Source organism: Equus przewalskii, chromosome 31 (assembly GCF_037783145.1).
Source record: "Equus przewalskii isolate Varuska chromosome 31, EquPr2, whole genome shotgun sequence".
Lineage (NCBI taxonomy): Eukaryota > Metazoa > Chordata > Mammalia > Perissodactyla > Equidae > Equus > Equus przewalskii.
Window position 1 is genome coordinate 25492529 of NC_091861.1, and position 22439 is coordinate 25514967.

The 22439-nt window shown below is 35.7% G+C and overlaps 1 protein-coding gene across 11 annotated transcripts in view; it reads right to left on the reverse strand.

Annotated features, from left to right (window-relative positions):
* Positions 1 to 22439, reverse strand: part of DENND1B (DENN domain containing 1B) — a 244053-nt gene that overhangs the window by 144077 nt on the left and 77537 nt on the right. The gene's annotated exons all lie outside the window — the stretch shown is intronic.

Sequence of the window (22439 nt, forward strand, 5' to 3'; positions counted from 1 at the left end):
CCTACATAGTGAATCCTGTGATAAACCAGATAGGAATCTTGTTGTTTGTCTGATGCTTTAAGAAATAACAGAACCTTTAGTTTTAGAGCATAAGGCAGGAACCCTACACTTTAAAGTGTTTGAAAAATATATCTTTAGGTGGCTATTAGATTCTGGGAGCAACGGTATATTTACTAATTATTTATCTATGCCTTGAAGGCCCTTGGAATCTGTAAGATCATATAGTAGAAATGAGAATCATGGTGATATTTTCAAAGTCTGGTAAAATCATAATTGATTGTCTACCTATTTGGAGGCTTTGTCTAGAAGAATTAAATTATAACTACACAATTATAAAATACAGAATATTCTATGAAGACTATTTACTTAAAAAGGTGTAAAGTCTTAATCAGTACTAACTCATATTTACAAACTCAGTGTGAACTTACTTGTATGAATAGTAATATCTTTATGAATGTTCATTTAGCAAATATTTAACATGTGAATAGGAATCACAGGCAATTACAATATAAGGTTATAAGAGCATTGGTAGGAAAAGTGAAAAATACCAGGATATATAGAAGACATACATGTAAACCAAATTTAGGAGGGGTGCTCCTAGAGCAGTGCAGTGAAAGTCCCAGGGAAGAAATCTTATCTAAATAGAGAAATGAAAAGAGAATGAGAAGTTGGTGAGGCTATAGTATGAGGAGAGGGAGGGAGAGAGGAGGTAAGGGTGGTCTTCCCATCACAGGAAAGAATACATACAAAGAGGTCTGGGGAGGAGAAAGAACAAGCACAAATTTGGAAGAGTGATGAGAGAATGTGGCTTGAGAAATAAGCAAAGGACTGATCACATAATGCCTTTAGGTCAATTATGAAGTTTGGATTTGAGGCATGGCGTAGCGAAAACCATTCCTCCGGTTTGCCCAGAACACTTGACATATATTGTCTCAGCATAATTATCAACAGCACTCCATTTTACCCTCAAGAGTCCAACTTATTTATCATAACGGAAATCAGAACAGCGGTAGCCTAGGGCTGTTGGGGTGGGGTAGGGAGCACAGGGAGTAACCAGGACGCAGCAAGAGAACTTTTTGGAGTGACAGAGATAGTCTGTATCTTTAAAGGAATGTGGGTTACACACGTATATCTCAGTTTGGACAATGAACCATGGTCACCCTACCTAAGATAAATAGGGAAGTTTCGAAGGGTTTAAAGCAAGGGAGAGACATGATTGGGCCTCAATTCTAGAAAGATCACTCTGGCTACAATGTGTAGAATGGATTTAAAAGGACAAGACTGAAGGCTGGGAAATCAAACAGAGGGCATTTGCAATAATCGAAGTGAGTAGTGGTGGCCTGAAGCAAGACATTTGCAGCAGGAATGCAGAGAAGAGCGTAAAATTAAGATGTATATATAGAAGTGAAAATGGACACATCCAGGAGGTTGCTGGAAAAACATGCCTGGTGCTCTAGAGAGAGATTCTGGCTGAGATGAAGACAGAGAAAGGGACGGCATTGATTAAAAGACATGGAAGCAACAAGAGATATGACTGTTTTATTCTCCATTATCGTGGAGGATCAATATTATTCTTCATATTTTTATACTCTCAATAAGCAACTTTTGTGCGATATTCGCAAGTTATGAAATTACTATATTTTCTCATATAATGATGAAAACATATATCTTTATTTTCTTAATAATTTATATCAAGATATAGGTTATAGAGTCTTCAATCACTTCTGGTATGACAATCACAACACGTCATTAGTCAGTAAGCAGAGATCAATGAAGTTAGCGGTGAACCAGAAAGTCCTACTTGTTACAACTGGCATAATCAACTGGAACAATGAATCTCCAAAATCTCTGAGGGTATATTCAACTCTGGAGTTCTCCTAATGCCTCACCAGTACCTGGCACATCACTCATGCTCTGAAAAAAATGTGTTGAACTCATATGAAATGACACTGTTTTAGGACCATCAGAATCAACTTGCCTTGGTAGACAATTCAAAGAAATGTGATTTAAGAGTGTGGATGCTTTCTTTTTGATTATCTTCCTAAATAAAGATATGATTAAAAAATTGCTTACTCTGTGCCAGGTTCTGACCTAAGCACTTTACATATATTATCTCATTTAATCCTTACACTAACCCATGTTTTATTGTCTTTTATATGTGGGGGGAAAAAACTAGAGGTCAAAGAGACCAAGTAACATGTCCAAAGTCATACAGCTGGCAAACATCAGTCAGGATTTGAACTCACAGGCCAAAGCTTTTAACCATTATTCCCCAGCCCATGTATTTTTTTTCACTTTGTTCTCATGAGGTTCCAATACCTAATCAGCAGATGCCTAAATCTGATGCCTACTTGGTCTCTATATGGTGGATGGTGTCCATATACATAAAGAGCTAAAATTATATAATTAATACTTTAGAACTAAAGTTCAACCTGGCATACAGAAAAATAAAAGGGGCCTAGACGTGAAGGACTCATGGGAGGAGAGATGGGATAATATGCAATCACAAATGTGAGTCTAACCTGCCCTAGGCTGTTCCATTCTCTTGAAATTAGGTCCTGAGGCAAAAAAACAATGTTGCTTAAGTCTATACTTGTTTATTACTAAGAATATTAGATTCAAATAAAAACATAAATCTAACTTCTTTCAAATAACAGACTAAGAAATGAGGGCTTAAACTGATTCTTTCTCACAGATGAGCAAAATTCAAGTAATTAAATTTGAAGCATATTATTTAAAATCTGAAACAAAATCACGTCACATATCGGAACAAGGATTATACCAGAACAAGTAAATAATACTAGAATAACACAGGCAGGATGAGGTTAAACAAGGTTAATAATAATAGAAGACTTAGGGTTAAAAGAGTATTTAATTGCCTTAGGCTCAAGATGGAACTCTGTAGATAAGTCAAAGCTGTGTATATATGGTGGACAGATAAAGACATGGAAAACTGTAACTCAGATGGTAAACATCCTGGGGTCAGTTACACCTTTAGTTATTTGATTCAATAAAGTTTGCTAGACATTTTTATCCCCCTCAATTTAAAGCAGGAACTAAGTACTTAGTAATGAAAATAAAACCTTATTCAGAAAGCAGGACTAAAAACCAAGAACCCAGGAACTCTTGATTTTTCTTTTTTTGTATTTTTAGGTTATCTTAAATTACACAAGATGTTTCTTTTATAAAAAATGGACATGTCAGGGGTCAGCCCCGTGGCATAGTGGTTAAGTCTGATACACTCCACTTCGGCGGCCGGGGTTCACAGGTTTGAATCCCAGGCAAGGACCTATACCACTCATGAAGCCATGCTATGGTGGCAACCCACATACCAAACAGAGGAACTCTGCCACTGCCACAGATGTTAGCTCAGGGCTAATCTTCCTGGAGCAAAAAAAAAAAGAAGAAGATGGGCAACAGATGTTAGCTCAGAGCCAATCTTTCTCACCAAAAAAAAAAAAAAAAACGATACGCCCATAATTCTTAATATGTCAAACTACAATCAAATTTGAAGTTATAAGTGTTTTTTTAAGTGAGTATTTCTTGAAATTCTAAATAGAAATACTATGAGATATTATTTTGCAAACTTATTCTGCCCTACCCATTACAGAACATCTACCTCTTGAAATAAAAATTTGGTTCACACTCCCTGCTGATGTAATCTTTGGTCTCTTGCTGAGATTATAGGTAAAGGTGCCAATTTTGGTCTTAGTTCTTGTAATGCAGAACTCTGCCTATGAGAAATTGAACTGTGAACACTGGTTCTTTTCACATACAGAAAGCCACCAAACAGGCCTCATCAAATAGCAATGAGTTTTGATCACTCCTAGTCTAGTCCACTTTGGCATAAATGATCTTAAAGAGAAAATACAATTTCCTGAGTCTCTCATAAAGGATTTTACTCAGTGAACTAGAAACTATATATATAGTTATTTGATAAACTTTCTCAAGTAAGAACTAATTCTCTTAAATAAATTATCTCATACCTTCTATTTATTCTTTACAATATATCATTGTTTGGAACATAGGGAAAATAAGGAGTAATTATAAACACAAGAGTGACTTATTTATAAAAGCAGAATGAGGTAAATTCTGTAAAGTTAGATTCACCCTTTGGTCAGCAAAAGGTAGAACTAAAATAGTTCTTTCTTCCACTGAACATTCTCTTAAGAGTATGATGGATACTTGGCAAGTCTCTATCACTTCTTGCTGTTGAGTCTTCCCAATCTGCTGCCACCAATGACCTCTAATTTCTACATCTAAGAGCCTTTTCTCCAGTCATTATCATATTTGACTTTCCTACCATGTGTAAGACTTCATTCATTCATTTAACATGTGTTTATTCAGTATCTACCACGAATGAAACACTTGAGATTAAAATTGAAAGTAATCTTCCCCTTGATCTGAGGAAGCCAAGGTTTCTGACAAATCGTCCCCTGCTTACGTGTATCTGCCCTAGATGTCTGTGTCCCTTTTATCTAGCTCTCCTCCTATCTTTGCCATTTTTCGGGCTACTTTACGACTCCTTCTCCACTGGTGTTCCCCAGGCTTCTGTCTTCAGCCCTCACTTCTGCATGGGAAATCTAATCTCACTGAAACACAGAATGTATAAAAGTCTGGGCTCTCTAGGCAGAAATGTGCACTTCAGAACCCAGCTCTGCTACCTAACAGCTGTGTGAAACCATATCATCATCCCTCTCCTGAACTCCAGTCGGAGGTTTCCTACCACTTAGAAAATAACCCTACCAGAATATCTGGCATATTCAAAATTGAAAACATTATCCTTCCTCAAAATATGATCCTCTTCCCAAACGCCTTATTTCTTTGCTTCATGCTAACTTTTTCCCAACTTCAGAATCAGGCAACAACTCTTCCTCCATTTTACACAACCAACATCAGAAACTAGTTAAAACCACATGGACCTTGTGTCTGCATTCACAAAAGTGACCACTAGACTGCAGTGTTCTCTTTTCTGGTCAAATAGGCTTACGGATAAAGACATGGATATGTTACCACTTAGTACTAGCTTACCAAGATAAGCTGCAATGTTATCATTTGTCCAGAAAAGTGCATATGAATAAACACGTAACTACGTATTGGAATAACCAAGTAATAAAAGTAATAGAAAATAACTCATATTTTAAATATAATATTTACTATCACAATTAGCTAAAATAATATATAACAATCATGAAGTTAATTTTTGAAATTAGGTCTATTTAAAGGCCAAACATTAATCAAATGTTGTGTACTACTTGAAACATTTCTATGAAATATCATACCTAACGTTGTCTTTAAGTTGTAAAAAGCCTAACACACGCAAAGTCTATTAAAATGCACATAATTTATCTCACTCAAAATGAAAATATATCTAATAAATAACACTATTCATCTCGCCTCTTTTAGCTCTCCCTTAACACACAAATGCATTCCTTTTCTCTAAAACATAGCAGCTGGGAATAAAAGGAAAGATTTCAGATGATCATTTTCACATCATATTCCATCATCTTTTCACCAGTTTTTCCTAGCTTTTCTTTGAGCCCCATTCTTTTACAAGAAGTCTCTTTTTAGATCAATCCATATTTCCATAATCCACACTGCTGTTTCCTCCTCTTCTCCCCAGGGTGGACTAACCCCCACATCCAGAACTATGGCTTACAACTGTCATTAAGCCTTATAACAATAACAAGATAACAAAAGAACGGGTGGGGACGAGGCTAGCTGGTACCATATGTTGATCAAGTTCAACATTTTCAGCTAATAGAGAATATTTTTTAAACTTCAAAATTTTAATAGTGAAGTGCCTTCATATCTATTTATTTTCCCTAATTCTATTTCAGGCTTAAATTTTAAACATTAGTGAACAATCTAGCAATATTACTTGAAACAGCTTATCTATTAATAATGTACTGAAAGGATGAGGGAAAATGGAAGTATTCAAACAAAAAGGTAAGGAAGCACTCTATGGTTAGTTACCAATTGTTGTAACCCAGAAGCCTCATTCAACACCTATCCTAAAAAAGAAATTTCCCTAAAAGGAATTTTTAAAAGCAGTACGCAGTTATAATAAGCAAGATTATTTCAAAGTAACATATTCCATGTGAATTAATATTGACTTTTGCCAATTTTGAAAGATTTTAAGGTTTCCCTCAAGTAATATCTGAAAACATGTTACTCTTGTTTCCATCCTTTGTTTCATAGTTAACTAATTTTAACTTCTTTTTAAACTAAAAATAAAGAAAAATTTGAAATGTAACATTTTGAACTGGCAGAGAGACTTTCATACCCCTGTATTATATTTAAAAAAAATTTTTTTCTCCTGACTTCAGGAGCATCGCTTCTGATCCATCAGTCTTTGTTACACCACCTTGAAAAAAGTATTTTTCAACTCTGTTTCCCTCAAAGATTCAGAACCCTTTACAGGACTAAATTCCAAATTTACTTGTGTCAAATGTTTACTGCTCAATAAAAAGTAAGTTTTTGTGAAACCACATTTCTCACTTTCAATCTGCATCATCTGTTATTAATTTCTATAGCGTGCTAAGTCATGTCCCACTTTCCCGAACTGGTCTGAATCATTTGCATAGTTAGAATATAATAATTTCACTGCCATAAAAATAAATATAAAAACCTCACCTCTAAAAGCTCATTAACCTGTTCACCCTTTAGCAGAAAAATAAGGTCATTTTTTTCAGAGGTTTTCAAATTTCATCATCTAAAATGTATGCAAAAATATTCTTTTCAACAGGAGTGTGCCAGATTACATAGTTCTGTTTTCCAATAAATACCCCAGCTATACAGCAACATTTCTAAAATATCATTATGTTTTTCCAAATTAGTTTACCTGCTTGCAATAAAATTTTTTAATTTTAACAGTAGAAAATATAAGGCAAGCATGCAAGTAAAGTAAGAATGTGATCTCATTTCGCTTTGAGTTTTCTAACACTGCACCTATAAAAGAAACAAATCTTATCTATCTAAAGAAAGATGGACAGAGAGAAAGATATAACAATGATGACGATTTTAGGTTTAAGTATTTTCCTACACAATTCCCACTTACAATGCTTTATTCTGATTCTTCTTTTTCAGACAAATGATAACACTGTATGTATCTACAAAGAAAACTGATAAGAAATAACTGATATTATAGAGATTTTAAGATAGATCACTGATAAAATGTTTAGAATATGAAACAAAGTATACAGCCATGACACAATTATTATTCTCTTTTATTAACTATCATCTCTCTTTACAAAATTGTATTTCATTAAAAGTTAAGAAACCAATTTGTCTTAGAAATATGTGTTCATATATAATGTATATACTCATAGGGGTAGTGAAATAAAAATTAACTATCGCACATAAAAAATTGGTTCAAGATACTTCATTCTTTCCATGGAAAACAATAGTTGGTATAGGAGGCAATTAAATCATTTTTTGCTGTGTCTGATATGATCAAATGGTAGTTAAAAATGACAGAATCAAGTCCAAACAAGCAAAAAAAAAATCCAGTTTTTTAAAGACCCACAATCATTTAAATATTTATTTTTAAAGTATTAAGATTTAATAAATTATTTCCAAATAATTTAGATCTTCTTTATGACTGACACAAGAAGCAAAATTATAAAATGTCCACCTAGTAATCTACCTCACTTTCAAATCATGAAAGACTTTAATCATTCTGACCAAATCGCTTTTAAAATCATTAAAAACTGAAACATTTTTTGAAATGATTGATGTGCAAAAGTTTTTTTAAATAAAGAACAGACATTCTTCCTAAACCATGCAAACCAACCATTAGACATCATTGAACATGAAAAGAAAACTGTGCACAGTGCTGAGAGTATTTGTTTTGGAGTCAGCTAACTAGCTGACTACCGGCAGTTACAAAAGACCTCTGAAGACACACACTTGAAGGGCAACATTTAAAACGTTCTTCTATTATTGTACAACACAGTTTCTTACTACTATTCACTTTCAGAATTGTAATTCAAACTGTTTCCAGATCATTTCTACCAAGATTTGCTTAATGGAATTTTTTTATTAATGTACTTAGAAATAATTGTGTAATGTGCATTTTTCTGAAAGCATTTCTAAATGTATTTTCATCACCAAGCATGGGAGCACATACTAGGTTGTCAATATGTATTAAATCTTAATTCTTTTAACCTTCTATAGAAATGTGAGAGAGAGAGAACACACACGTGAAGTACTTAGCATGAACAGTCAGGGACCTAACTAAATCTTCGTGTTGCCTAACTTCTCTGCTAAATCACATCTTTTCATTCATATTTTTATGAATCCCTACTATAGTTGTCATAACACCAATTTGAAATCTTTCTAAATTTAATATTCCACACCATTCTTACATCTATTCCTCTTAGCAGATTATTTTGTTCCTATTTTTCCAAGAAGGTTAAGATAATCTATTATGAGTTTACTCAACTTCCTTGGACTGGTCACTCATTCATCTAGTCATTCAAAACACATTTATTTAGGAGCCAGCCTCATGGCCAAGTGGTTAAAGTTCCGCGAGCTCCACTTTCGCAGCCCAGGTTTGGACCCCAGGCATGAACTTACCCCACTCATTAGCCATGCTGTGGAGGCATCCCACATACAAAGGAAAGGAAGATTGGCACAGATGCTAGCTCAGGGCTAATCTTCCTCAAGGAAAAAAAAAAAAAAAAAGAGGAAGATTGGAAACGGATGTTAGCTCAAGGCAAATCTTCCTCACCAAAAAAAACCCAAAAAACAAAAACCCATTTATTCAGATCTTACTATGTACCAACCACTGTGATAGATGTGCGGATTGAAAAATGAGGAGATTCTGCCCCTTTTCCTTCAGAAACACACATACAGAGCAGGGCAGATAGAGACATTCGAAAAAGAAAAAGGAAACATAACTAATGGAACTGCAGAATATAGAGGTATACCAGAGGCTATGGAAGTACAGACAGGCTGCCTTGAAGGTCAGGAAAGACTCCAAAAAAAGATTACTCTTCAAGCTAAGGCTGAAGAACAAGTAAAACTGGACCACAAAAAAGGAAGGAGAATGAAAATGGGCAGTAAAAACAACAACAAAAAAAGGATGGGGACCTGGGGGATGACAGGGACAGGGTCTGAAAGAAATGTCACCATGCTCTCTCATTTGCTGAATGCCTGCCTGTCTTGGTGCTTCATACAGGCCTTCACTCCTACCATGTATCCTGTGAAGTCACTATCATGTCATTCATCACAGAGGATACTTGTTTGATGGAACAAAGCATGTAACTGACAGACTTCAAACTCCAATCTATACTATCCAAAAAAAACATATAAGTCTTCTATTTAATGAGAGAAATAAAATTCTAAAGTCTCTAGCTGTTATCAGTCTAATTTCAAATCACTAAACAATTTCATCATTCTGTCTTTCCAATACAATAGGGAGTCATACTCAGTTCCCCTAACTATATATGGCAGTGTCTTCCACTCTCACCCTAAAAGAGGACCAACTTAAGAAAAATACTCAGAGACCAGCCCAGTGGCATAGTGGCTAAGTTCACGTACTTTCCTTTGGCAGCCCAGAGTTCACAGGTCTGGATCCTGGGCGGGGACCTATATGCTCCTCGTCAAGCCATGCTGTGGCAGCGCCCCACATACAAAGTAGAGGAAGATAGGCATGGATGTTAGCTTAGAGCCAATCTTCCTCACCACAACAAAAGAAAGTAAGAAAGAAAAAGAAAAATACTCACTGGTCAAGGAACAAGGCTTAAAGATCACTTCCATGTACTCCTCCTAACCAACAGCATTTCCACAGGAATCTCAGATTGCAATCAAAATATGCAACCACATCTACATTCTCTTCCTAAATCTCTTTCTAATGCTAGCTGAGAGACCCGTAAACCACCTTCTCTTCAGTGGTACCCTCAAAACTGGTCTCTGATAATCTTCAAACCCAGAAATAATCTGTGAAGATTCACATTCTTCCAGTACATCAGTTCAACTGTCATTGTTCTAAATGTACCGACAGTAATTCCTGAAGAAGCAAGAGACAATAATGCAGACAGGACCTATGCAGAATGTCTAGGACAAACTTTCCTCTCTGCCATCTCATTACTCCTTTTTTCCCCAAGTCATGTCAGTGTAAGAATGACAATCAAGAAGATACAGGAAACAAAGGCACTTTCAACATCTCTGAAACTGAGTCTTCCCAGAATATTATCTTTTATCAGCCAAGCCCCTGCCATCTGTTCTTCCTTCTTTCTGCCCATCTTAAAGAGGGAAGTACATCTTACCACTGCTGTCCAAAGCTAAACCTTCCACTCACAGTTGTCACGCAACCTCATCTGAACCACCATTACAGTCTGTACATTAGTAGTACAGCACATGCAGCATTATATTACGGTTAATTTAATTTCGTTTCCCTTACTGGACTATGAGGTCCTTCTGAGCTGGAAATGTTTTATATTTATCTTTACTCATCTAGTATTAGAAAAAATAATGCATAGTGGGTACTTAGGTAATATTTTTCATCTTGCCATCTCTGCTCATTCTTGTTATATAAATTATCAACTTCTTGGAGGCTGGCCCCGTGGCCGAGTGACTGGATTCATACACTCCGCTTTGGCGGCCTAGGATTTTACCAGCTCGGATCCTGGGTGCAGACCTATCACTGCGCACTAAGCCATGCTGAGGCAGCATCCCACATACTAGAACCAGAAGGACCTAGAACTAGAATATATACAACTATGTACTGGGGGACATTGGAAAGAAGAAGTAAAAATATATATATATATATTGGCAACAGATGTTAGCTCTGAGCCAATCTTAAAAGGGAAAAAAAATGAACTTCTAGATTCTATCTTCAATCTTTCCTTTTAAAGTGGTTTCCTGATATTCTATATAAACATGGTGTTCCCTCCTCAAACCTTTTAATCCTAGAAGCTACCAAAAGTACACTAAATATTGCCACCATCAGGAAAATTACTATAAACCTACTATCTCTTGTTCCTCACTAACTGCTTACCTCTTAGCATGTTTAAATGTATGACGTCTTCCTCCCAGAACATCCACTTTACATTATTAGTAACTTTCATGGCACTTACTACACTTGGCCTTCTGTTGGAATTACATGTAGACGCAAATACTGTAAAAACAATAAGGAACCATTTGCTCCTGCATCTTCCATTTAAAGAGGAGAAAATTGAAATTCAGAGAGGAAAAAGTGATTTTCTTAAAGTCAGACACTCAAGTTAGAAGTAAAAACAACTGCAGTTCACTTCTGATTCCAAGTCCAATCTTCTTTCTCCTAATAAGACTCTTGAAAGGCAAGGATCACATGGCTTTTTGTTTATAGCCTTATGTTGCAGACCAGCAACTTGCAAAAAAATATTCTATGAATAATCTTAAGACAACTTTAGCTACATGCTAATTGCCTAGGCAAAGTTCATCTGTTCAATATTTGGTGAAATTTTTAATCTCTAATATCACTAGAGTAACAAGCGAAAACAAAACTAAAAAGGTCTTGCAAAATATAGCATTACTTTTTTTTTCTTTGAGGAAGATTAGCCCTGAGCTAACTGCTGCCAATCCACCTCTTTTTGCTGAGGAAGGCTGGCCCTGAGCTAACATCCATGCCCATCTTCCTCTACTTTACACGTGGGATGCCTACCACACCATGGCTTGCCATGCAGTGCCATGTCCGCACCCAGGATCCAAACCCGGGGCCACCGAAGCGGAACGTGCAAACTTAACTGCTGCACCACTGACCCAGTCCCCTACCATTATTTTTAACAACTTACCTTTCAACTTGCTACATATCTATATTATCTGTTCACTGTATACAGTATATCTAAAAATATCACCAAAATTTTTGGTGTCTGTTGAGTTTGTATGTCTATAATTCAGAAAGGCCTTTGTCCTGACTTAGTGTGAAATGGGGTATTCCTGGAAAGTATCAATGAACTACATTGTAAAGTCTCACAAATTAAAAAAACTCCTGCACATGGATGTTTATAGCAGCTTTATTCATAACTGCCAACTTGGCGGCAACCAAGATGTCCTTCAGTAGGCGAATAGATAAATAAACTGTGGCACATCCAGACAATGGAATATTATTCAGTACTAAAAAGAAATGAGTTATCAAGCTATGAAAAGACATGGAGGAACTTTAAATGCACATTACTAAGTGAAAGAAGCCAATCTGAAAAGGCTACATACTGTATGATTCCAACTATATGACATTCTGGAAAAGGCAAAACTATGGAGACAATAAAAAAATGAGTGGTTGCTAGGGGTGGGGATGGCAGGGAGGGATGAACAGGCAGGGCACAGAGAATTTTTAGGGCAGTAGAAATATCTGTATGATACTATAATGATGCATATATGTCATTATACATTTGTCCAAACCCATAGAAGGCACAACACACGAGTGAACCCTAAGGTAAACTATGGCCTTTGGGTGATTGCGATATGTCAGTGTAGGTTCATCCTTGGTAAAGAATGCACCATTCTGGTAAGTGATGCTGATAATGGGGGAAGCCATGCATGTGTGGGATCAGGGGTATATGAGCAATCTCTGTATATTCCTCTCAATTTTGCTGTGAACCTTAAACTGCTCTAAAAATTAAACTCTTTAAAAAAAGTTTTTTAAATAAACTGTTCCGACTGGCTTATAGAGAGAAATGTACATAAACTGAATATTCTTAAAAGTCCTATAAAATAAGGAAATTGAGTTTCTAATATTTCAAATGGGCTAGATTTCAAAAAATTCTTAGAGAATTCAAACTCACATAATTTCTCATAATTCACGTTTCTCTGATTTATACAAGCACATATTTATTTCACTTAGGTTTGTTTTTCCTAAACTTATCCGAGTTTATGGAACAAATCAGGTAACAAGACATAATGTTTAAGGTTATAAAAAACATGATTTCCCAAATCTTTAGGAAACCAAAATATTAAACTGATATCAAATTGAATTAATGTATAATCATTGGAAATCTAGATAATTTCTAAGACAGAATACTAAAACATTGATTACTAAGCATAATTTAAGTCTATATACTTCTTATTTCTGTATGCTATGAAAAGGCTGTACTTTTGGGTCATGCTAACAAACATGTTCACTTCCCTCACTTCACAAAGATGTAAATGGGATGTGTGTGGGTTTAGAAAGCCGTATTATGCGCATTCATGAGGTCTGGTAGTCTGTTAAAATGCTTGTGCACGACAGAAAGTTCTCAGTTATCTAGCCCCCCAGGGGTTTTTTTTTTCCTTTCTCTGTTAGTTAAGTTAGTTACTTAATTTAAAAGTTACAATTAATATTGGTGGTTAAGACCACACTAGGGACAATAATGTCAGAAAAAAACAACCATGTATATGCTTTTGCTTTCATAGTTTTGTCCTAAAAGAGTGATTCCTGGGTTTTTTTACTGCTATATTCTTGAAACTTGAGGACGGTGAAGAACCATTGTTTATGTAAGAACTAACAAAATTTCTGTATTAAATATTAAAATGGATAAAGTTTCTAAAGATAAATGAATTCATTTGATGATAAGAATCATGGAGGCACTGCATGTTAACACAAATAACATAAACATGATGGTGATGACAATGATGAAATTAGTTTGACCCTGCAGATCTCTGACATATGTCTCAAAGTGTCAGTTTGTTCTTGACTATGAGAGAGCACAATGAAATAAAACTTAAAATGTGACTTTTATCTGTCTTATTTGATAACACCTGACTCTGAGAAGAAGCTATGAAAACCTTTAAAGCTCACTCAATTTTGATGGGCTTGCTTCCTTGCATTACTGATTCATGTCTTTGTCTACAACACGAAAGGTTATTCTTACCTCTGAGTGCCTCCTAGAGAGCTAAAATTCTATCTTAACAGAATTCAGTGTCTTTTATTATTTAAGGGAGGAAAAAAGCACTAAAGTTCCTCATTTATGAAAGAACTATTCAATTGTGGTACTGTTTATATTTACTTTTAAGTATTATATTGTCACTCTGATTAAACAGATGACCAAGTGCTGCTTCCTAGGCACCTATGAATCCCATCATAATCAAACACCCAAATCTTCTAACGGCTTTTGCAATGTTGCCGTCCCAAACTCAGACTATGAATACAGAAAAAAATCAAAAACTTCCAGGATATGTTTTATAACCAAAACTATCTCGGAAATTTCTTAGAGGATCCCTGAAAATCAGAGAGACATGTTCTCTTGTAAAATGAGTTGCTAGAAATAATTTGGTTTGTTTGATATGTTATTATAAGAGTTGCATACAAAAAGCTGGCAAGTCAGAAAAGACGTTCAGCCTGGCCTAGGTTAAATCTGTATATGTAAACTTTATGATATGAATATTTCAGAAAGCACATGTTTTATGGGATATTTCTATAGATATGCCAACGTCCTTGCTATCCATAATATGTTTTACTCTCTAGGAAAACAATGATCAAAACTCTTGTGAAAAAGTTTTGAGTTTTCCCATACTTATCAGAGTCCCGGTAGCGCTTTGCCAGGTGATAGCAGGCAATATTAATATAATACGCTAGTTATTTTAAATGTTTATTTGGCCATAACCTTACTTCTTTATTTTAAATCTCTGGCATCTTCTAGGCCAGTGGTTCTCATCTGGGTATATACATGAGACTTACCCATGAGGTTTAACAAAAATATATTTGTCTGGATCCTACTCCACCAGCCCTAGTGGTCTGGTGGTTAAGACCCCATGCTCTCACCACCACAGCCTAGGTTTGTGTGCTGGTCCGAGAACCACATCACCCGTCTGTCAGCTGTCATCCTTTGAGGGCGGTGTGTGGCTGTGCTGTGATGATGAAAGTTCTGCCAGCTGCATTTCAAATACCCGCAGGGTCACCCATGGTGGACAGGTTTCAGCAGAGCTTCCAGACTCAGACAGACTTGGAAGAAGGATCTGGTACCCACTTCCAAAGACTTGGCCGTGAAAACCCTGTGAATAGCAGTGGAGCACTGTCTGACAGAGCACCGGAAGTGAGAGGATGGCTCAGAAAGACCAGGCAGGGTTCCGTTCTGCTGTCCACAGGGTCATTAGGAGTCGGAAGCCACTCACCAGCACTAACAACAAAGGCCATATTCCAGACACACTAAATGTCCCTATTTGATACTCTTGGTATATTCTTGCTATATTATGTCTCAGGATTATTGTATATTATATCTCAAAATTTTTCCTATACAAATTTTGTTCACCCATTTTTTTAAGTCAGATATAACTCTGACTCCTTGAAAAACAGGCTTACTCATTGTTCTTAGAGATATTTTGTCTAAAACTTTTTTTGAATGGCTTTATTGTCTTCATTTTTCATACAACAGAAACCAGATTTCGTTTTCTATACTTTATTTTTATTTTGAACCGTCACCAGATCTTTCACATTTGAAAATTATCAAAATAAATTAACAATAGTCATTAAGTCTCTGTCATCTACAGATAGCTTAGTTTGTTCTAGTTTGTTTCTGATACTTGCCTGAAGGCTCTGGTATAAGCTACAGGACAGAGTTTTTGTTTCAACAAAGTAGGTCAGTCTCAGGGCCTTGTAAAAAGGGGTTGGATCAGGTATTTCAAACTACTGACACTTCAAAGAATAGACTCTTGGGTATAGGCTTTGAACTGACATCACTGAGACAACTTTTAGGCCATTCAAGTAGACTGAGTCAGGATTGTCAACTCTTTTTAGTCAAGAAGCAGAAAGTTTCATGAAACTCTTAAGCCAAGATCTAGCAGAACAATAACTAATTGCAATTTATTGAATAAATTAATGAGGGAAATTTTATTGTTTGAAATATTGTTGACGCTATTTTAATGTTCTATTTTCTGGACATACAATGAAGCCCTCTCTCCTCTTCATAAGCTGTCTTTAACCCACAACAATTTCTGCTTCTGTGAACTGAAATGTAATTTTCAAATTATATCTGATTCTCACTGATTCCTCCCTCCTCGAATTCAGCAAAGTCTCTTTACTTTTCATGGCAATATTGTTATTCACGTAAGTTCAATAAAAATCTCTCACATTTTAACAGGATATAACTGGAAAAACTGATTACACAACGAAGGCCTTACTTAAAGTGTCATATTTGGGAAAGATGCTTGTTTAACCAGCAACATCAAAGCACTTTAAAGGAACAAAGGTTAGCTATTCTTATGAAGCCTACAAAGCTCTCCCAGGAAAATCAGCCGGACACCTGGCTGACAGTGTCCAGCCTTACAGGTGTTAAAGAAGGTCCCTTCCTCACAGACCAGGAACCTTAGCAAATTTTGTGGACCTTGAGGAGAGCTTACCAAAGTTATAGGTAGTACATGTGAAATCTGGGAAAGATATTTTCTTGGACTTGGTGTCCTAGCTTTGGGATAGCAAATAACAGGGGCTTTTAAAAGTCCAATCTGAAATTCCTTATGAATATTTCCAGAAAGCAGTTAATTTTGTAGACATCACAATTGTCTACACTGCATGGCTTTTGATATGTAAAGTAAATTCATGGAAACTTAAGGGCTAAATTAACACTCTTGCTGCACCTATGTAAATAATCAGGCCAAACTTAATGGGACTTGTCTTATTTTGTTCTCTAGAATAATCTTTCTTTGATATTATTATGCTTGCAAGAGGGAGAGAAAAACTATATAGGGAAAAACGGTGAAAGACTGAAATGGACCAAAAGATTACTGGTTGCCTTCAATGGAAAACAAGTCATTGTCCAACACACTCTTCTCAAGATCTGCGCCTTTTATTGTCTTTAAGCTATTTTACAGCTCTGTAAACTGTAGATAAACCACAGCAATGCAAATGCTATTTGTCCACAGACATGTCTGATGGAGGGGCAACTGATTTCCCTCCTCTCTCACCCTCCATGTAAAACAGCCACTTTTATATCTATTTGTAAGTTTATCACAGCATTCCTGATTTATCTACATAAAACTGGGATACTTTCAACTCTCCTTTGAATAGGCTGTAACATTTTACTGGTACCCTCAGTTAATAAGTTAAAAAGAAACTTCAACAAAAATAAAATCTTGTATTTGTATTAAATTTGTGACTATATCTTTTTTTAAAAAAACTATTATTTAATACTAGTCTCAGAGACATTTAATCTAATGGGGTAAACAGAAAGTGAAAGGATGACAGATCTAATAAGTGCTGTAACATGGGAAACATAAAATGCTGGGGAAACTCTAGGAGATACATTCAATCCAGACCTGTGACATAAAATGGCTTCTTGGAGGAAATGAGCTCTAAGCCAAGACCAGAAAGGTAGGCAAAAGAGAGTACACAGAGGACACTAGCATTTCACACAGAAAGACCCCTATGATCAGAGAGAGAATGTATATGAATGGTACATAAGGGAAACAGATTTACTATGACATACAGGCCATTTTTTTAAGAGAGAAAGGAAACGGAGATACAGAAATATGAAGTTCAAGATGCAAACAAAGGACTTGAAACAAGGGACCTGATAATGTTAAGCAAGTTGATTTTATTTTGAAGGTGTCAATGGGGAGTATTGAGTTTAAGTAAGTCTTTAGGACTTGGGGCTCTGGAGTCACACTACCCGGCTTGGAATAATGGCTCTGCTACTTACTGGTTGAGTGACTTCTGCCATGTAAATTAAGTACTCTGCAGTTCTGTTTCTTCATCTGTAAAATGGGAATTATAGTAGTCCCTTAGCTCACAGGGGTTTCATGAGGATTAAATGGGCTAATTCAGGTAAAGTACTTAGAAGAATGCCTAGCACATTGTAAGGAACCAGTGGTAGTAGGGATTTTAGCAGCAGTATTTGTCATTTAGGGAGACCATTCCATTGTCTTTCAGATCATTCTAGACACACTGTGGAGAATAAATAGGTAAAAGATAGACATGAAAAGAAGACTTAGGAAGATGTGAATTAAGGAAAGGATGCTATGGGGCTGGCCCCGTAGCTGAGTGGTTAAGTTCGCATGCTCAGCTTTGGCAGCCCAGAGTTTCGCCAGTTTGAATCCTGGGCGTGGACATGGCACCAATCATCAGGCCATGCTGAGGAAGCGTCCCACATAGCACAACCAGAAGGACCTACAACTAGAATATACAACTATGTACTGGGGGGCTTTGGGGAGAAAAAGAAAAAGAAGATTGGCAAGAGATGTTAGCTCTGGTGCCAATCTTAAAAACAAAAAAAAAGGAAGGACTCTAGAAACAAAGAGAAACAGACAGATTTACAAGACATAAAAGAGGCACAAACGATAGGATTTGATGCCAGTTTGGTTACAGCAGTTGAGAGGGGGAAAGATAAGTCAAAAATAAACATATAAAGACCCTGGCTTGGGAAAGAAGCTTACATGGGATTGTTCATTGAAATAAGACACCAGAACAACTACTCTATGTCAGGGAATGCAGTAGACACAGTAATACAAAAAAGAGTATGGAACACAAAAAGATGAATGCCTCAATATATCACAGCAGATAAAACATTTCAATCGCATTATGAAGGAAGTACATCAGAAAAATGGGAAAAGGGCATCTGAGGCATATGAAATGGCCCAAAAGCATGAAAGGCCTGTAGTTTGTGTGAAAACAGGAAAAGAACTGCGAGACTGAAGAGTTAGAAGTGTGACCTGGGGCCGGTTCTTCATAATCTTATTATTCCTACCTAAAACCTGAGCAAATAGTTTTCATAATTTCTGATGTCTTGGCCATTACTAAAAGATTGGGAGCCATCCTGAAAAAAAGAAACCTTAAACACAACTTGAGATTTTCATGAAAAATAACTAACTAAAAGTTTTAACAAAGGTTTGTCACAATTAAACAGTATAAATCCACTGTAGTCATCCACTAATGGCACAGAAACAAATTAAGAAAGTCAAAACACAAATATTAGAACAGAATTTTTACATTAGTACCTCCTATGCTATTAAATTATAAATCTTTCTGAAAGTCTATAAAGCAGTATAATTCTCAAACTTTGTATCCAACTATAAAAATGATACTCTAAAAAAAATGATACTCGACATAAAGCAGTTTTATCTGGTCCTCATCATTAATAAACACCCATGGCCTTGCACTATAATAATAAAATGATTGGTTCACACTTATGGAGTGTTTTCTACTGCCAGGCACATTGCTGAGTGCTTTACAGACTTCAGATCATTGCATTCTTATAATTTCGTCAAATCAGTGAAATCAGCCCCATTTTGCCAATGAGGACTTGAGAGAGATTAAGTCCCTTGCCCAAAGCAACACTTCACACAGTCCTTAAATACAGAGCCAAGATTCACACACAAATCTGTCTGAGTCCAGCATTTGTAAGATTTTACTTTTGATCCCTCTCTAAAAATGTATTTATCTCACCAAGACCGACTCCTCTCACTCAAAAAACACAAACATCGGCTCAAAGAGGCCAACAGTACATGCAAGCAGCAAGGCTATAGACAAGTGAACCATGAAAATGACAAGCAGAGAGGAGAAAAAAATTAAGTTTTCTGAAAAACAGCCTCAAGCCATGAAGTATAAATGTGAACGACAGGGAAATAAGGGCAATCGAAGGATTACCTTGACAGCAGCAAAAAGAAACAAAAGCACTCATTTATACAGAAGTAGTGAGCCTCACACAAATGTTCAGATGAGGTATGGCAAACAGTGGTGGCATGGATAGAAGATTGTTCTGCATTCATCTTCTCAGCCACAGCCCTCAACATACATGCAAAACATAACCGTGACATCAACTAAATTTGTTTGGCAATCTTCAAGCTCATTCACACCTTTGTATTTCCTTAGGTTGTGAACATTCTCCATTCTTCTCAAATCCCCAAAGTCCCTCCCATCACTTGCATGGAAGATAACTCAACATTTCCTGAAGTGAGAAAAATCAAACTCATCCTCTCTTCATTACTGTTCTCCACTCTATCCCCCCAAAAACACCTCTGGATGCAATCCCTCCCCCACTTACAATCATCTTCTTTTTCACTCCTAATGTAATCAACTCTTTCAGATCCTTCTTACTCCTCAGCTGAACTACTACACTCACCAACTAACATCCTTGCCTCGTTTCTCCCACAACCAGCCTATACCGCAATCTGCTCCAGATTAATCTTCCTAACATACTTACTTTGCTAAATCATACGCTCCACAAATTCATTTGAAGTCTACTTCTTTAGCAAGACCTTTAATTTTTGCCAAAATTCAGCCCCATACACATTTGCAGTTTCATCTCCTACTTCCCTATACAAATTTCTCCACTGTGGCAAAAAAAAAAAATCTGATTACAACTCCTGAAATGTCATTTGGGTTATCCCTTTGGTTCTTCTACTGCCAAAAGAAGGAAAACACGTTCAAAGAAGCATGTAACAAGCCAGTGTCTATGATGGACCAACGACCCCATGTGGCAGAACCAAAGGGGTAATGGATTGATGTTATTTCTCTGGATTAAATAACACACTGCTTTCAAATTATAAAGATACTGAGGAAAAAAACTGCTATGATAAACTTTTTTAATAAAATCTAAAATAATTAGGGTTTGGGTCAGCATTCCAAGCAGAAAAAACAATATAGCTTAATTGTTCAGAGGACATGCTGTTGAATTAGACAAACTTGCCTTCAAATCTTAGCTCTTATAAGCTTATGCCTCTTATAAGCAGTGTGATATCTGGCAAGTTTCTTATTTAAGCCTTACTTAAGTTCAAAGACAACAACATTTCCTAGTAGCGCTGGGAAGACTTGCAAATAAAATGAAGTACGCACATAAAGTTCCTAGTGTGGTGCCCAGTACATGGTAAGAGCTAAATAAAGAGCTTTTTAAGAATTATCATTTACCGCAGCAGTTTCAGACCCAGTGAAAATGCTGGTTAGGAAGAAGCAGATCATATAGGATTGCAGTAAAAGGTAAAAAGGATGAGAAATATACACAGAGTACTTGTGTCATCTGTAGTATTCAAAATATTCACCAATTAGCATATAAAAAAATCATTCTTCAAGGCCTTAGGCTAGATTCCCACATAAAGTTTGGTTTCTTTGGATATAAAGTGGAATAGTTAAACAACACGGTACCTAAAGCTCCTTTCAGCTCTAACCTTCAAAAAGTCTGTAAGAATTGCTATGAACTGGAATCCTCGTTGTGGGTTATGAATGTTCATCCCCATCACATGGTTACTTGCTTTTGTATTTTACTAAGTATGTGAGGGCTTATTAATGTTCCATTGACCTCACGAATTCGGGAAACAGAACAATTCAGCCCCAACTAAAAGATTCCAATCACTAGTTTGTGACCAATCAGTCACAAAGAACAGCAACAGTTGGTTTCACTGAAAAATTTACTGTAGCTGAACTTGACAAGCACAATATCACCCTTATATGAACCCAAAGTTAGGAGTCTTCAGATCCCCTAGGAATTCTCAAGGGCAGTTTAAGAGGTAGAAACTGAAAAAAAAAAAAAAAAACGTCCTGGACAAGACGTTTGTTTGTGGATCAGCAGACAAGAAAGAATTGAGAAGACCAAGAGAACAGTATTTTAGAATGGTAAAATGAGTCAGTAAGCTTCCAACCTAACTACACATTACTTGGGAACAAACCCAATTAAGCTTCATATTTCCAAATGATGTCTTCATTGTAGAGACTTCTTTTATATACTTAAGATGTTTATAAATCTATTCTTTCTCTAAAGAGCTAAAAACAAACTAAGAGTGCATACTTTCTTTTTATATGAAACAACAGTCAAGAATTACACTAGCTCTAATTAATATTTCACATGTCCACTTAACTGACCTTTTCAGTGTACTTTCCTAGTCTTCTATATTGATTTTCACATGTAGAAAATTTTTCTTCCTCATATATCAAAAATCACATATCTGTATACTTATTTCTGAATGAACTGCTCTAATGAATACCTTTCTCTGCTTTCATTTTTGGAAATTATGACAATTATGAGAATCATATAAGTGAACTTAAATTATGGTTAAATTTGTATTACAATTTTAGCATTTTAACAGTGACAAGATTATTTTATCTCATTTCTTTACAGACAAAAGAAAAAAGAACCTGTTCATAGATTTTCAGAAGAAGTGCTTATTTCTATCAAAATTTAAATTTATATTGGTATCATATATTATATAATTTATTTCAAAATGATAAATTTATAATACAAGTTTTTAAAGATTTTTCTATTTACATATATAATGTCAAAATAATTCATCATTTTGTTCATACTAAATACTTAAGGCACTATAGAAAACCATAATTTAAAATAAAAACGAAATAAATTCATCCTGAAGTCTCTCATTTTCTTTTAATAAAATAAAGCTATAGATAAGAATTATTTAAAAATAAGAAAATACTGTCAATTCAACTTATATATGTAAATGATTCAGATATTACTGTAACAACTTATTTACATCAGTTACTATTACTTCTAAGTAAACAGAAATAATCAGAGGGTATCGACAACATTTAGTATTGTCAA